General features: G+C 41.9%; 1 protein-coding gene across 4 annotated transcripts in view; it reads left to right on the top strand.

Annotated features, from left to right (window-relative positions):
• ATXN1 (ataxin 1) overlaps positions 1-12,673 on the top strand; it is a 433,753-nt gene that overhangs the window by 25,209 nt on the left and 395,871 nt on the right. For 2 of the 4 annotated variants that reach the window (XM_069730829.1, XM_069730831.1), the window contains exon 2: positions 4,949-5,120. The exons of the other annotated variants lie outside the window; for them this stretch is intronic. The gene's annotated coding sequence lies outside the window, so the exon portion shown is untranslated. The remainder of the gene's footprint in view (positions 1-4,948; positions 5,121-12,673) is intronic. 4 annotated transcript variants of the gene reach the window in all.

The raw sequence follows: 12,673 nt of genomic DNA, 5'->3' as shown, positions 1-12,673 counted from the left end.
TCTTGGCCCTAGCTAGACCTCCTGGTGAGATATGGAGACACAATTTCTACTAATCCCAAGGAAGTACCTATTAACACCTAGGTGCGACTTGCCTTCAGGACAGATGTTACATTATTACTAGTCACACATATATCCATAGACATATGTCACTACACACATATAGATATATATACACATATTTCACCACACTTCCCATGACATCACTGAGCTGCACTGGACCAAGAAGATGGCTTCGGGGATGCGGACGGAGCGTAGAACCACAACATATGCGCCCAATGCGGCGGACATTTTGCTGATGGGAAGGAGTGTGGGCAATAACAAAGGTGTATAGGTAAGTATAAGAGACCATAACATTAGATGGAAAAATAATTGTCAAACAGCATGATCAAAACATAGAGGACAGACCTAATTACACAGGTATGATTTAGCATTCAGCTACAAAATTCATATGACAGTTTGCTTGTATCCCCAAATGGTCAGTTGACTATCCAACTAGAGATGTGGTGATGGAGCGATGGGGGTGAGAGGAACAATTTGAAACATCAGCAGAAATCCAGGGGAGAGAATACTGCATAAAAAAAAAACCTTTAAGTTTGCCTATAGATAGGGCCTTATGTTCTTTGCAGTGTGAGGAACAACAGGACTTGACACTGCAGTTATAACTTGGAGGAAGTTAGAAGTTGTATGCATTTTGCAGGGAAGCACATTCAGCAGACATGTAACTACTCTTAAGGGCAGGACAGCATTCAGTACTCTATATAACGGGGTTACAGACTTTAAAAAAAACAGATTATAACAACACAGATCCAAAATATGTGTGGCCCCATGGCACTTTAGTACTGGTTTGTAATTGAGGGAAAAAAGCTTTTGCAAGAGAGTTGTGATATAACTTCAGTGCATTTTATACTGGCTTATATATTATCTATTATGCTTACTTATATAGCGCCATTATATTCCACAGCGCTTTACAGAAACCATCATCACTGTCCCCAATGGGGCTCACAATCTAGATTCCTTATCAGTATGTCTGTGGAGTGTTGGAGGAAACCGGAGTACCCAGAGGAAACCCACGGAAACACGAGGAGAGCATACCAGTGCCTTGTAGATGTTGTCCTTGGTGGGATTTGAACCCAGGACTTGTGTCTGGCTTTGGATGCATAGAATGAGGATTTAGCTGTTCAGGTTTAGATAATTTACCATGGGGAGACGGAGGGATTTCCCACTGAGGTGTTTTTGATAGAATTGTCTGACTCATGGGGATTAAAAATACTTTATATGTGACTAGCTGAAGAGCCCGGCGTTGCCTGGGCATAGTAAATATCTGTGGTTAGTTATAGCACGTCACTTCTCTTATTTTCCCATCACGCCTCTCATTTTCCCAATCACATCTTTAATTTTCCCCCTCACATCTCTCATTTTCTCCCTCACACCTCTCATTTTCTCCCTCACTCCTCTCATTCCCGCCTAACACTTGTCATTTCGACCTCACATCTGTCATTTTCCGATCACTACACTATTTTCCCTCACTCCTCTCATTTTGCACTCACACCTTTTCATTTTCACCTCACACCTCTCATTTTCACCTCAGTATATACATGTTTGTCATCTCCCTTATATATAGTATACATCTGTATGTCATCTCCTGTATATAGTATATACCTGTATGTCATCTCCCCTGTATATAGTATATACCTGCTGTGTGTCATCTCCCCTGTATATAGTATATACCTGTATGTCATCTCCTCCTATATATAGTATATACCTGTATGTCATCTCCTCCTATATATAGTATATACCTGTATGTCATCTCCTTCTATATATAGTATATACCTGTATGTCATCTCCTCCTGTATATAGTATATACCTGTGTGTCATCTCCCCTGTATATAGTATATATCTGTGTGTCATCTCCTCCTGTATATAGTATATACCTGTATGTCATCTTTTATATATAGCATATACCTGTATGTCATCTCCTCCTGTATATAGTATATACCTGTAGGTAATCTGCTCCTGTATATAGTATATACCTGTGTGTCATCTCCTCCTGTATATAGTATATACCTGTATGTCATCTCCTCCTGTATATAGTATGCACCTGTATGTCATCTCCTCCTCTATATAGTATATACCTGTGTCATCTCTCCTGTATATAGTATATATCTGTGTGTCATCTCCCCTGTATATAGTATATACCTGTGTGATCTCCTGTATTAGACCTCGTTAACACGTTATTTGCTCAGTATTTTCACCTCAGTATTTGTAAGATAAATTGGCAGCCTGATAAATCCCCAGCCAACAGGAAGCCCTCCCCCTGGCAGTATGTATTAGCTCACACATACACATAATAGACAGGTCATGTGACTGACAGCTGCTGTATTTCCTATATGGTACATTTGTTGCTCTTGTAGTTTGTCTGCTTATTAATCAGATTTTTATTTTTGAAGGCTAATACCAGACTTGTGTGTGTTTTAGGGCGAGTTTCGTCTGTCAAGTTGTGTGTGTTGAGTTGTGTGTGGCGACATGCATGTAGCGACTTTTGTGAGATGAGTTTTGTGTGGCAACATGCGTGTAGCAACTTTTTGTGTGTCGAGTTGCATGTGACAGGTTAGTGTAGCAAGTTGTGTGCAGCAAGTTTTGCGCATGGCGAGTTTTGCGTGTGGTGAGTTTTATGTCTGGTGCCTTTTGAGTATGTGCAAGTTTTGTGTGAGGCAACTTTTGCATGTGTTGCAAATTTTGTGCATGTGGCAATTTTTCCGCGTGTGCAAGTTTTGCGTGTGGCGAGTTTTCCATGAGGTGAGTTTTGCACTTGTGGCGAGTTTTGCGTGAGCCTAGTTTTTGCATGTGGCGAGTTTTGCGCGTGGTGAGTTTTGAGCGGCGACTTTTGTGTTTCGACTTTTATGTGGCAAGGTTGGTGTATGTGTGGTGAAATGTGTGCTGAGGGTGATATGTGTTCAAGCACGTGGTAGTGTGTGGCGCATTTTGTGTGTGTTCATATCCCCATGTGTGGTGAGTATCCCATGTCGGGGCCCCACCTTAGCAACTGATCGGTATATACTCTTTGGCGCCATCGCTCTCATTCTTTAAGTCCCCCTTGTTCACATCTGGCAGCTGTCAATTTGCCTCCAACACTTTTCCTTTCACTTTTCCCCATTATGTAGATAAGGGAAAAATAGTTTGGTGAATTGGAAAGCGCGGGGTTAAAATTTCACCTCACAACATAGCCTATGACGCTCTCAGGGTCCAGACGTGTGACTTTGCAAAATTTTGTGGCTGTAGCTTCGAGGCCTCCAACACTTTTCCTTTCACTTTTTTCCCCATTATGTAGATAGGGGAAAAATTGTTTGGTGAATTGGAAAGCGCGGGGTTAAAATTTCACCTCACAACATAGCCTATGATGCTCTCAGTGTCCAGACGTGTGACTGCAAAATTTTGTGGCTGTAGCTGCGACGCCTCCAACACTTTTCATTTCACTTTTTCCCCATTATGTAGATAGGGGCAAAATTGTTTGGTGAATTGGAAAGCGCGGGGTTAAAATTTCACCTCACAACGTAGCCTATGACGCTCTCAGGGTCCAGACGTGTGACTGTGCAAAATTTTGTTTCTGTAGCTGCGACGCCTCCAACACTTTTCCTTTCACTTTTTTCCCCATTATGTAGATAGGGGCAAAATTGTTTCGTGAATTGGAACGCGCGGGGTTAAAATTTCGCCTCACAACATAGCCTATGACGCTCTCGGGGTCCAGACGTGTGACTGTGCAAAATTTTGTGGCTGTAGCTGCGACGGTGCAGATGCCAATCCCGGACATACACACACACATACACACATTCAGCTTTATATAGTAGATTTAAAAAAAGCAATAAGAATGGAAAAATGTTGTGTAATTATGGAGAGATAACGACAAACGATATATCTGTAGATAATGTGCACAATTTGTAAAACGCTGCAGAATATGTTAGCGCTATATAAAAATAAAGATTATTATTATTATAATTACACTGGAGCCATATTTACAGAATCCATAGAAATATATGGGCCCATGCTATTCCTTCTTATGTTTCCACATGAAATTGTAGGGAGTCTGTGAATAAAATATTTGTGCCATTCCCCAATGGATAATGATTAGTTGTATGGGACAATGCCTCCACAATGCAGCACCGTAGAGGGCTATCATAATTCAGCACATAGGCTGTTCTTCCCCAGACTCATTTGGACTCCATGTACTGCCACCCAGGCTCTGTGCACGCATTCTCTGCAATGGGTATGATGGCCACACTCAGATCACTACACACATAGTTACTGGTAAATTCCTTCATATTACTTTTTCAGCAGTAGTGTTACAGCTAACATTTTATGAAATAACGAGGAACATTAGGACATAAAGGGAGCCTGTCAGCAGGATTGTGCTCAGTAACCTACAGACACTGTGTCAGGTCGGCGCCGTTATACCGATTACACTGATACCTGGTGATGAAATCCGTCTAGTGGTTGTTGTGTAATATTATTTGTAGTTTTGAGTTAATGATATGCTCGCGCTCCGGGGCGGCCTGTGGGGGGTCCTCATGTGGTGACCTGCCTCCTATTTTGCATACTGCATAGAATATTATAGTTAGAAAAAAAATAATTTAACTTCATCAAAACTAGCGCATGAGCAGTAGCATCTATTGCTTTCTGATAGATGCTACTGCGAAAGTGCCATATTGGCGCCATTTTGCTACAGCCACATTTTTTTTTCTCCAGCAAAACTTCGGCAGCGCAAACACTAGCATTTATCAGCAAGCAATAGATGCTATTGTACATGTCCCACTGTTACTGCCATTTGAAAGTAATTTTTTTTTTTTTACTCAACGGTATTATTTGCATTTTGCGATACGTGATACTGCACATGTGCCGAATGTAATTTTTTTTTCTAATAGCACATTATTCTCTGCATTTTGTAAAATAATAGGGGGCATGTCAGTGAGGGATCAGTGACCTGTCATAAGCCCATAAAGATGAATACCTAATCAGAGCACCACATGAAGACCCCCACAGGCCGCTCCGCAGCACGAGCATATCATTAACTCAAAACCGAAAATAAAGACTAAACAGCAACCACAAGACAGATTTCATCAACCAAGGTATCATTTTAATCAGTATAACGGCGCCAACCTGACACTGTCAGTAGTTTACCGAGCAAAATTCTGCTGACAGGTTCCCTTTAACTAAAAGTTGAGATCTGATGCTAAATCATAATTTACGAAATGTGTCTTTTTCTTTCAAAACAAGATGTACAGTAGGCTCTGAAGGGGCAGCCAAAAGATTGTAGCGTGGTCTTTGTGTCTCACCCTCTTTCTTGCTTATCATATCGAAATTTCATGTTAGCAGCAAAGGCCTTTCTTTGTGCTGATGTTCTCTCTGATCAATCATCTCGCTGCCATGGTAATAGACAGTATTCATCAGGTGTGTTTTGTCTTTAGGCAGCCTTCGTTAGCAGCTGCGTTCTCCCGTGCAGTAAATCATGGATTTCATATTATCAGTAATTACTACCCTGATCTGGTGGGTAAATGTATTCCATGATCAAGATCCTAATACACAAGATTGAATATCATACACCCATAAAGCTGATTCATGGCCAACAGATACATGATCATTTTACTATTATGGATTATTTTTAACAAATCATCCAGCGCTTGGCATACCGAGAGCACTTCATCTTTATGCCAGCTGGTAATGGGAGTTTATTTTTCTGTTTAGTCCCTGTTTGGTTTTTCATTTCAATGGCATTTTCTCTTACAAGCATCTCGAGACCCGAATACAAAAAGGAGCTTGCTTTGACGCAGTGGGAGAAAAATTGCAAAAATGGCGCAATAAAAGCAATGCTTTCATCTATAGTGTCTCAGATGGCATTTTCGTAATGCACAGTGGAAAAATGAAAACTAGTTTGTTAGGTGTAACCTAAAGTTACTAGCCTCCCACCTACCATGTGCCAGAGAGGTCTTTGGATTCCCGGGAAGACTGCCGCTACCTCTACGTTCACATTTGCGTTCTGCCGGGCTGCGTCGGGCACAGCCGCGGCGACGCATGTGCCATGCACCCCTATATTTAACATGGGGGTGCATGGACATGCGTTTGCATGCGTTTTGCGATGCATGCGTCTTTTTTGCCGCAAGCGTTAGGGCGCAGAGGACGCAGCAAGATGCATTTTTTTGCGTCCAAAATCCGGCAAAAAAAGGACGCATGCATTGCAAAACTATGCGTTTTGCATGCGTTCTTGTTTGCGTTGTGCGTTGCGTCGCCGACGCAGCCCCGCACAACGCAAATGTGAACGTAGCCTAAGTAATGATGTAGGATTTCTCGTATAGCGATTGTCAAAACTACTTTTTTATTACTATTATGCATTGCTTATATTGCTCCATCATATTCCACAGCACTTTACAGACATTACCATCACTGTCCCAATTGGGGCTCACAATCTAAATTCCCTATCAGTATGTCTACAGAATATGGGAAGAAACAGGAGAACCCAGAGGAAACCCACGCAAACACAGGGAGAACATACAAACTCCTTACAAATGTTGTTCTTAGTTGGACTTGAACCCAGGACCCCAGAGCTGTAAATCAACAGTGCTAACCACTGAGCCACTGTGCCTACTTTTCATTTTTTCATATTTTTGTATTGGAAATGGACATATATTTGTGCTGTGCACTTTAAATATTTGGTAACTAGACCTAGTATATTATAGGAGTATGTTTGCATTAAGTAATTATACCACAAGATGCCATAGCCTAATACAATGAAATTAAAAAATACTAAAATCATGACAACCCAAATATAAAATACATGTCTCGGCCTGTAATCCAGGTTTTTATATTGTAATCTTCCTCCATTATCTATAAAAATCAGAAAAGGGGCTATTATTTTAATCAAGTTTTTTGTAAAATATATTGTTTTAATATCACAATATGTATTGCAATCTCCACACTGGACACTGGGGTTATTTTTGACTCAAACTTCTTGTTTTTTCCATAAGACTTTTCAGAAGTCTCATTATCATCACAGATAAAATTACAATGACCGATAACTCTTCTATACACAGCTGATAACACAGGATCTGCCATAGACAATACACAGCTGCAATGCGTAGATGCTTCAATACAAAAGATGGGATCTGAGTTACTTTATTGTTGCTAATGTATTAGTGTATTTCCAAAAAAACAAGACGTACGAGTCTAGAAAAGTCCCTGGGGCCATTGTGAAAATTGCAAGATTTCTAATCTTAATATATACTTACCTTGTAATATCTTCACATCCTGTTCTGCCCAGATGTGTCCGGATCCCAGAATTCCAAGTGGCGGAAGTTCACTGACCTCTATATTGGGACACCCAAGTGATGGGTGTCTCAATATGGAAACTGTTAGTGGTACCAGCCTCTTGCGCACACACACTGTATACGCCGTATGTACCGCACACACACAGACACACACTGTATACACCTTAGGCACCACACACACACTGTATACACCTTAGGCAGCCTCTTGCGCGGTACCACCAGCAGATCACCGTCGCGAACGCGCTGCTGCCAGGAACCGCCCTCGCGATGCCATAGGATCGGGCCACCATCTAGTTTTTTTCATACGCATTGAAAAAAATGAAAAACTAATTAAAAATTAATAATTAACATAAAAATCTGATTTAACCAGTAGGTCTCTTTCAGATGATGACAAATTTCCTTTAAAGCCAAGAGACAAAATGGGAAATTAGATGACACAAATTCTGTTATTTTTAACATTGAATTCTCAGTTGCCACTTTGCTTGGGATGCCGCTCTGAGAGCCAGAAGGCCTCTATGTTCTACTACATTGCATGGCTGATGCATATTACATGCATGTTACTTTCCCCCAGCAAAATCAACTGATTGTCAGAGGTTTGGGAATCAAGACCAAGGGGGATCAGATGAAAGCTGCAGGAGCTGCAATCTGACAGGGGTTGTCTATGATTAGTTTATAAGTTATCTGTCACTCAAGGTGACTGGAAGAAAACTTGGATAAAAACACTGAAAAAATAAATCCATTTTTTCAAAGTGTTACCCGGGCATGTTTATCTTTTTTTACCATGGGCCTAAGAACTAATAGATAGGTAACTAATTGCTGTTCTGCCCAGCGCAGATCTTTGCTGGCACTTAGCAGTCACAAACTGCTTCTCTTCCGATTTTCTCCTTTGACATAGTGTGACTGCTGATGTCATGCTGATTGCCTAACGTCAGGAAACTGGTTGTCAATCAGCATGATGTTGTCATGCCTCATCAACAGAGCAGCTGGAAGAGGAAGAGCTGCTCTGTTGATGTGGAGCACCTGAATCACTACCTTTCCAGCTGGCGATTTTGCTGCCTCATGTCAACAGACCAGCTCTTTCTCTTCCCGACTTCCAGAGAGCCAGTTGTCACTCGGCATAACATTGGTAGCCACGCCCTATCAACAGAGCAGCTGGAAGAGAAGCAGCTGCTCTGTGTCTGACTTCTCTGAGCCATCAGAAATCAACGGCAGGCAGAACAGGCAGATTGCTAGCAATCATCTGCCTGTTAGTTCTTAGGCCCATAGCCATAGTAAAAAAACAAACAAATTAGCCCCAGATAACCCCTTTAAGTAATAAGATTGAGTTGTATAATAGGTCATAACATATGAAATCATAAGGCAAACAGAATACAAGGCATTTGTTATAGCGTATCTTTGTATTCTCCACATAGTTAAAAATAATGTCTGTTGATTACTGAATAGATATGAGAATCATGGATAGTAAGAAAACAGAAGACGCATGTGTTTCTGTTTAAAGCAATCTACCATTTTAGCATTGTGTCTATCAATCCTCCCTGTGGCCTTCGGCCAATTCAGTTGTGTGCCAGACTGTCAACTCCATGTTTAATTATGCAGTAGTTTCACAAATCTTTTTTTATAATGACTTCAAATCCACAAATTTGGTTGATGGGACTTAAGAGCTATTGGTGGCGCCACACGCAGCAATACAAAATGCAAATCAAGTTCAATAGAATGTTGATGAGGAGAGCACGCGTTCTAATTTGCTGCTCTGCTTCTCTCCATGCAAAGCCATGTATTTTCTAAGAACAATGTATATTGATTTTACTAATTGCTTCTGAATCATTTCATAGTACTAGTCATATACGGTATTTATGGAAAATGCCTTTATTGCATTGTTTTCGGAGTAAAGCAGATGTAAGATATGTCAAAAGCTTCTGAATATGGTCAAAATCATGAACAATCCCTGCTTTATTTGACTGTATGGATAGATGAGATTAGCTTCTTGCAAGCTACGGATCATTATCGTTCAACATGGATGCCCATAGCAAAAGTATCCTGTAGGAGTCATGCACATGGATGTATTGAAGCCCCAAGATGTACAGTGATGTGAAATGTCACCCTTAGAATTGTATGGGCACTAATTTGCAGCAAACAGAAAAAAAACTGACCAGCACATCCCAACTAGTGTGAATAGGTGCCAGCTAACATAACAGTTCTAAGAAAATATAAAGCTGCACTCTGGATTGTTTAGAATGGTACATCTAGAAAATTGGAACTGCATTACTGCCATAGAACATTGGTTAAGTGCTGTATTATGTACATGTGGAATTTTGGAAAATTGGAAATGCAACAGGAAAATTTATAGTAGAAAGAAGGCCTACAGACAGCAACTCCTCTTCCATTTGTACAACTAAATAAAATGGCAAACCTTGATTTTTGCTCATCCCCCTCTATTTCAGATGCATTTCCTTTTTGAGCTGTTGCTCTAAACTCCATAAAAACAAGGCTCCAAGACATAAACAATTGGGGTACTCGAATACCAGAGAAGAGAGACGATGATTTAAAGGGAACCTGTAAGGTCCCATGCCCTCTAACCAAGCAGCATTCAATTATTTATGAGTAAATTTCCTGCCTAACCAGCCCTGTACATTTTTCTGTTCAAATGAGGTTTAAAAAAAGCATTTATATTGCCCCCATTTGCTCTGCTAAAGAGGACTTTGACTAGTCGATGGGGCGTTAGTTGCCCCAGACTTGTCAGCCCTCTTTCCATGTTATCACACCCCTGTGGGCGTGATCATATAACTTCCACAAGCTAATGCAAATCTAAACACATGCGAGCCGCTCATTCCGGCAGCGTCACTGCCTCTCTCAAACCAGGTGTATGCTGCCTTTCTTCAGTGCATGACCGGGAGACTATCTTCTGAACTTCCGGACATGCGCAGTTAGGCCGGGGCCACACTTGCGAGTGTGATGTGAGAAACGCACACGATTCTCTCGCCTCAATACCCGGCACTCAGGACCAGAGCATGCGGCTGTATTTCTATGTAGCTAAACGCTCCGTTCCCGAGTGCGGTGGCAGTCCTGGGTATTGATGCGAGAGACTCGTGCGAGCTTCTTGCATTGCACTTGCAAGTGTGACCCTGGCCTTAAGCATACACTCAGCTTCAGAGGCGCAGTGCGTATGACCTGAAGTTCAGAAGATACCTTCCGGTCATGCACGGTGCGCCTCTGAAGCTGGAAACATACACTTGGTTTGAGAATGACAGTTACGCTGCCAGAATGAGCGTCGCGCATGCGCTAGATTTGCATGAGCCACAATGATGCCGCTCGTGCAAATTATTTGATCTCACCTACAGGTGCCTCATAACACGGTAAGAGGGCGGACTAGTCTGTGGAAACTAACGCCCCATCGACTAGTCAAAGCCCTCATTAGCATAGGAAATGGGAACAATATAAATGCTTTTTTCAAACCTCTTTTATGCAGAAAAACGATATGCAAGGATGGTTAGGCAGGGAATGTACTAATAAATAAGTGAATGTTGCTGGGTAGGAGGACACAGGAACCTGAGAGGCTCACTTAAAGAAATGAGCTCTTTTGCCTGATAAATGTAGCACCTTGCCGTCATGAAGAAGGCCAGCAGCAGATTCCAGAGAGCATAATAACGTGTAGACAAGTCTGAATTCTGTTGATTGTCTTTCTTCTGAAGGACAGATAGTGACTTGCTACACCTGTTTTACCGGCTCTAGAACCATTTGTGACCAAAGGACTGAGCTGCTCTACGTGAAAACAAAGTGTAAAGTGTAGTAAATGGCTAACTTTAAGATAACAAGCTACGGTTGTCACCATTTGATAGCTTCAAGAATCTATGATACATGAATACAGCTTTTTGTTTATTTTTATAGTATCAGCCCCATCAAGAACCCACTTTATCAGCTTTACAAATCATAAAGGCAAGTTGGCAGCCAGAGAAATTGAAAAGCTATAATTTTTTTTAACTTATGCAAATTATTATTGATATTTGTGTAAGTAAATGAATTGGCGAGCTTAAATGTATAGCTTTAAGTTTCAAAAGTCTTTCATACAACAATGCCTCAACATTGACAAAGGTGCATTAATATGTGACCCCCACTTTGCTTTACAAACTCAAAATTACTAACTTATCCGGTGATCAACTGAGTCACACCAGCGTATGCTGTCTCATTCAAGAGAATTGGGCAGCTTATGATAATTACACTCTGATCAGAGTTTGATGTTAGTGTGTTCCGATCAGATGAGGAGAAAAACATTTCTCCATCCTATTCTCCCAGTTGATGGAAATCGAACTGCACTCAGATGTCATCTGAGTGCAGTCCGATGTTTTCCACAGACTCTTTGACTTGCATGGATGACTGCAATCCAAATATCGGATCACACTCGGACGTAGCATATCATTCGTCCAAGTGTGATCTGATGTTTTGTCAGATCACACTTGGACCGAAATTACGGCCATGTGCACGAGCCCATACTGGGAGCATACAGATCTCCATAAAGGATTAAAACAGTGGTTAAAATGAGAGATTCTCCTATTTGACTGCTATAGCCAAAGTTTTGGAGCTTGAAAACAATGTCTAGCATCCAGACTTAAAGGGAACCTGTCACCCCGAAAATCGCGGGTGAGGTAAGCCCACCGGCATCAGGGGCTTATCTACAGCATTCTGTAATGCTGTAGATAAGCCCCCGATGTTACCTGAAAAAGGAGAAAAAGACGTTATATTATACTCACCCAGGGGCGGTCCCGCTGCTGGTCAGGTCGGATGGGTGTCTCTGGTCCGCTGCGGCGCCTCCCATCTTCTTTCCATGACGTCCTCTTCTGATCTTCAGCCACGGCTCTGGCGCAGGCGTACTTTGCTCTGCCCTCTTGAGGGCAGAGGATAGTACTGCAGTGCGCAGGCGCCGGAAAGGTCAGAGGCCCGGCGCCTGCGCACTGCAGTACTTTGTCTGCCCTCAACAGGGCAGAGCAAAGTACGCCTGCGCCGGAGCCGTGGCTAAAGATCAGAAGAGGACGTCATGGAAAGAAGATGGAAGGCGCCGCAGCGGACCGGAGACGCCCATCTGACCTGACCAGCAGCGGGACCACCCCTGGGTGAGTATAATCTAACGTCTTTTTCTCCTTTTTCAGGTTACATCGGGGGCTTATCTACAGCATTACAGAATGCTGTAGATAAGCTCCTGATGCCGGTGGGCTTACCTCACCCGCGATTTTCGGGGTGACAGGTTCCCTTTAAAAAAATAATAGTAATAACAATTAGGAGACGTGCTGAGATCTCTGTCAGTCCAGAATTCAGCATTGCCAGCTCCAGAATTTCGGAAATGTGTCATTAATTACCTATTGTTTTAA

The sequence above is a fragment of the Ranitomeya imitator genome, chromosome 6, assembly GCF_032444005.1.
Source record: "Ranitomeya imitator isolate aRanImi1 chromosome 6, aRanImi1.pri, whole genome shotgun sequence".
Classification (NCBI taxonomy): Eukaryota; Metazoa; Chordata; class Amphibia; order Anura; family Dendrobatidae; genus Ranitomeya; species Ranitomeya imitator.
The sequence above is the reverse complement of the archived record's forward strand: the minus strand, read 5'-3'. Positions and strand labels throughout refer to the sequence as shown.